This window comes from Podarcis liolepis (assembly GCF_965112155.1).
Source record: "Podarcis liolepis genome assembly, chromosome: 13".
NCBI classification, from domain to species: Eukaryota; Metazoa; Chordata; class Lepidosauria; order Squamata; family Lacertidae; genus Podarcis; species Podarcis liolepis.
In genome coordinates this window covers 8,047,278-8,052,821 of record NC_139573.1, presented here as the reverse complement: position 1 = coordinate 8,052,821, position 5,544 = coordinate 8,047,278, and the positions used below count along the sequence as shown (strand labels likewise).

The following is a 5,544-nucleotide window of genomic DNA, read 5'->3' as shown; positions in this document are numbered from 1 at the left end:
TTGATTTTGTGAAGGACCCAGTTCATTGTGCAAGGATCTTACCTGTGGGATCTTGTAGAGACTTAAGATGTCAGCCATATGAAAGGAGATATCAGAGGCAAGGCCCCCAATAATGGCTATTAGGTTTTTCTGCGTGCCACATGCATAGTTGGGGAGAAATGTGTGTGATTTGAAGAGCAGGTCCAGAATGGTACGATAGGTCATCCTCTCAATGTAGTAACTGTCATAGATGTGGAATCCAAGTGTGGCATTGGGCAAGACCCTGGGATTCTCATTTATCGTTTTTATAGCAAACACCAAGGCCAGGACATGCTGATAGAACTTTGTCACCATTCTGCAAAGAAAATCATAAGCTCTTTCACAACTAAATTCTACGGTGAGTGTGAAATATTTTATCATAGAACTAGCATAAATGCAATGAGCTTTGACCATCATTATATTAAGGAAGAAAAACTATCACAGTGGCTGCAAACAAGGGAAGGAGATGGAGAAAGCAGTAAATTGCAAATCCATTTCAGTTTGACATGTTTTCCATCCAGTTTCTCTCTAAATTTATATTTTTACTTTGTATGTTCCACTCTGGTAAAATTTATGTTAGTATAAGCTAACAGCCTGCATAGTCCTTAACAACTGTCTCTTACCATGCTGAGTTGATTTCCCAGTTAGAAGATTAAACCAAAAGCACTCTGCTAAGCAACTAGAGAACATACTATAATACCCACTTCTTTTTAACAGCATTGCTTGTTTTCAAAACTTTTCTTTATTCTCATTTTATCCACATCTAACACTGTTTCAAACCTAAGCATTCCTTAATTTGCTTTTTCTAAAAAATCTCATTATACATGTTTGCCTTTTCATCAGTGTTCACAGAGACCACGTTTTGAACATTTTTAGCTTCCTACTAATTTCTCCCATCTCATTGTATTTCACAAACTCACAGAATTGTACTTGGAAGGGGCACCAAGGGACATCTACTCCAACCCCCTGCAATGCAGGAATCTCAACTAAAGACGCCCTAACAGATGGCCACCCAACATTGGGTTGAAAACCTCTAATGAAGGAGAGTCCACCATAGCCTTCATTTTATTTAAACATTCACAGTTTATCATCTCAGGCATCTGTTTGGCTGTTATGGATACAGGATACTGAAGTATCTGCTTTAGTTGTGTAACTGCTCTAGTTGTGATCAGGAACATGATCTCCACAAGTTCTTATGATGGGAGCCAGCCATAAACAAGAACACCATTCATGCTCTTTCAGAATTTTAATTCCTGTACTAAAATCCATAGGTTTCCAAGCTCACAAGACACCAGGAGGCAGGAAGGGGTCTCTTACATTGGAACATCAAAGCCTTGTTCCTCAGAAGGGTGGACCTGGAAGGACACTTTGTAGGAAAGAAAAAGGATCTGAGACGTAATCCCACCAATGATGAGACCTTCGGGTTGATACCACTCATGAGGCACTGGGAGGGCATCACTTCTAGGACATGTAATGGTATTTGCCTTGCACACCATGTGTGATAACAAAAGTAGCAACGCCACCACCAATGCAGCCATCTCTCCAGATGGTCATCAACTTCCTTATAACATTTATTTAACATGTCAGTTAACAAGCCTTGAGGGGAACAACTCTGCTCAGATTTGATCAGATGATTAGCACAAATTCAAGGTATATAACCACATTCAGATTGGGTGGGGAAAACTGCTTGAAGGTGTCATGGAGAATCAATTATTTGAGGTAATTGCGGGAGTAATGACTTGTGCAAAGTCCGGTCTCTGTATGGCACCAGTAAACATGTTTTTCCATTCCTTTACTCCCTCATGGGAAAACAGATAGAAGATGGGTTCACAATGATCTCAATGAAAAATAACAGGAGAGCTAAGACATAGGAACAAACGAGAGGGAACCTTTAGCTTATGAAACATGAGTTCTCTATTTCCCCAGTACCCCTTTTTTCAGGCTGCAGCTGGCAGCTATACCTCAGGCCTATTTTTGCTTTCCCTTCAGTATAACATAAGGAATTTATTGATCATATTGTTATGTGCACTCAAATTTCACATAAGAGATTTCATGTGCCAGCACCTATGTTTGGTTTGGCTAGCTTACAATGAAAGTCAGCAGAGGCTGGGGGATTGATGTGATATATCATTTTGTATTTACAAGTATATACAGGATGAGCATTAAATGGAAGGGCTCTTGCTACCTCATTAGGTTTCTACCCAAGTCCTAAGCCTCCACCATCCAGCACAGATAACAATTCAAGCCTTCCTGATTCTTCCGAGCCCGAGGTAGTTTGGACACTCTTTCACTTTTAGGGGCAAATTTCCAAACAAAAGCTCCATGGGTTTGAGGTGGTCTTCCAAAAAGCTTAGGGGGCGATTCCCCCCATTTCATGAAATATGGCAACGCTAGAATGTGGTGTATGTGGGACTTCCCTTGGGATTGGTCCAGAAGCTGCAGCTGATGCAGAATACTGTGACAAGGTGGTTTAGAGAAGCACGTTGATGTACACATATTCCATATGTGCTAAGGTAACTGTGTTAAAGAAAAAGTTTAATAAGCATAAAATGCAATGTTTGTATGCATTGCGTTCAAAATGCTATGTTGAGAAGTTTGCATTAGGCAAGCTTTCAGGGTTCAGACTTATTGTTTACTCATTGTTTATTGTTTAAAATTCAAATGGCCCCCCTCCATTCCATGCTCAGAAATCAACCAGATTGGCAATTCAATCAACACGGGCCAAAGGACAGCATCTCCTACCACCTGTGAGGGGATGGGGTGAGCTCAAGGGGTGCAGGGAACCTCCAGTCTCCCAAACTCTGCTGCTGATCCCTTTCCCACTACAGCTGCCTACCTTTGCCTACTTGTAGGGATAGCCCTTCCCAAGGAAGGATGTGAAAACTTAAATTGCTTCTACTGGCTATCCATAAGTTAAAGGGAGCAGATTCCATAATCATTTATTCCATGGCTGAGCAGCTATAATTTATTTACACTTTGATTTTCTCCCTGGCCCATATTTTGTGTTCATAATTCTCATCCTGGTTCTTATCCATATATATGGTGGCCAACTGTTTGCCACCTCCCAAATCTTAAGTGGAGTGTGTTTGCATGAAGAGATAATGGTTACTCAAGGGCTGTTTTGCCCCTTTATGCTGAGCTGTATGTAAATTTGAAGGCTGTTTCCACTTTATATCGGTGGTCTCATCTCACTGCACCAGCCACATCAGGACACACACCCTGTTTGCCGAACACATTTCCACTTAACCTCCCCCACCCAGAGACAAGGAAAGAAATCATGCTTTGGTTTCCATTTGTGTTCACTTTAGCAGCCTTCAAAGGTATTTTTTCAAATACAGGGGAGAGTACCATTCACAGAGTTATATGAAGCAGATCTCTTACAAACATTCTTTCTTTTCAGGTGTCCAAGCAGACATCCAGCTTGTTGAGTCTGGAGGAGATGTCAAAAGGCCCGGAGAGTCTCTCCTCCTCTCCTGTCGGACCTCTGGATTCACCCTCATCAGCTACTGCATGGATTGGGTACGACAGGCTCCAGGGAAGGGACTGGAATGGATTGCAAGGGATTGTAATGGAGACTCAAAATATTATGCTGGCTCAGTGAGAGGGCGCTTCACCATCTCCAAGGACAACTCTGCAAACATGGTATATCTGCAAATGAACAGCCTGAAACTTGAGGACACAGCTGTTTATTACTGTGCAAGAGACACAGTGAGAGGAAGTGAATCTGTAGCCTGATAAAAACTTCCCTTTGCCCATGGCAGCTCTCTAAATTGAGTTAACTGCACCAGATTGAATGAAGACATTAAGAGAAGGGAAACAAATGCTTTATTTGGAAATCCTGCCAAACATCTTAAAGAATAAAGAAGACTAAGATTCAGACCAAGAATTTGTCCAAAAGAAATTAGTACATGATGCTCAACCAAAGTTCTCATGACTTAATGATTTTTCTATTACAGACACCCTTGCTCCCCACCAAACTTGCATTGCCCTTCTAACCCCCATGATCAATCCCCTCCCCAGGTAGAGAGTTCCAGAGGTGTGGTGTCACCACAGAAAAGGCCCTCTTTCCTATGCCTATCAATCGTCTCTCTTTCTCTCTTACACACATATATATTTCCCTTTCCACTATTTTGTCTACCTATAAGCCCCCTATCCCCAGACAGTACCTAATAATATCCAGCAACCACAGGGGATTACAATGCACAAGCAACAACGTGCCATTTGTGTATGGAGCAGATAATCCATAATGGTCTACAGGTTGGAGCAGTGAAAGGGGTGAGGAAAGCAATGATATTGGCATAGTACAAACACACTGACAGAACCCATCTGGTGCTAACACTAGTGTGCACTGCACTGACCTTATCACTGCCTTGTCTTTCCCAATAAGGTGCAGTGACAGGAGATCAGGCAAGCACTGCTGTCCCACTCTGCTAACCCTACTGCAGATATCTCATCATCAACAACAGCAGCAGCAGCATTTACTGCATTAGACCACTGCAGAAAATTAACTCAAGAAAACTGCTCAAACCACACATGATCATTGGAGAATTAAGCACAAAGAAGATTTTATGGCATTAACTTTTGACCCCAATTTCCTGTGTTAGTTTCTCGGTTTGGGGGGCTGCACGAAACACAAGGCTCACGGCACAAAATAGCACTAAACTAGCACTGAACTTTGGCGTCAGTTTGAGGGGTAGGATCCAGAATGTCAGGTCCACATATTAATGAAGCTTACTATAATTCATGATGTGCGATGATCACCATCTCAACAGCTACCTGTCCCTTTGGTGGGTAACTTAATTTCACCCTGAATTCTGTTGTCTACCATTAAATGACAGAACAGTAGAAAAGCAAAACAGAAATTTCAAATACAGGAATTCCATTATATGATCTCATCATCTGATGATGTAGCTACAATGGAGCATTGTTCTAAATTATAAAAGTTAAATACATCAAAGTACTTGGGGGCGGGGGAGAAGTTACAGTGAGACCTTGGTTTGCAACTGCTTTGGATTACAACTGTTTTGGATTATAACCATGTAAAACCCAGAAGTGTGTGTCCCTTTTTTAGGAATAAAACCCTTTTTATTATTATTACAAGTAATTTTTTGGGGGGGGAGCGCCCATTGGTGAAAGCGCGCCTTGGGTTACAAACTATTTCGGTTTACAACCGGACCTCCAAAATGGATTATGTTTGTAAACCAAGGTACCACTGCATAGAATGACTGGTTTTATTATCTGTTCTACATTGATGCACAATACCGCCTCATATCCCCTCCTTTTTCTGAGGTGAGCAGAATAGATTGGATTGGCATAGATAGCATTCCAACCCAGTTTCTGGACTGTGCCCTCTGTTTCTAATCCAAGTGATATAATAAGATCTAGTTAGAGTTATCTGCTTCTTCTCCTTATTAGCTGCTCCCTGCTGTTCAGCTCAGGCCTCAGCAGAATAATGTAACATTTGGGGGAAAAGATGCAGCCAAGTAAGCCAGCAGTGGAGGCCAAGATGGAGAAGATCTCCACAGC

At 41.7% G+C, this 5,544-nt stretch overlaps 1 long non-coding RNA gene across 1 annotated transcript; it reads left to right on the top strand.

The window, feature by feature from the left end:
- The first annotated feature begins 3,224 nt into the window (after nt 1-3,224).
- LOC310691477 lies at nt 3,225-3,718 on the top strand. Its single transcript, XR_014518502.1, has 2 exons — nt 3,225-3,338; nt 3,419-3,718. It is a non-coding gene; the product is annotated as an uncharacterized lncRNA (long non-coding RNA).
- The last annotated feature ends 1,826 nt before the right edge of the window (nt 3,719-5,544 follow it).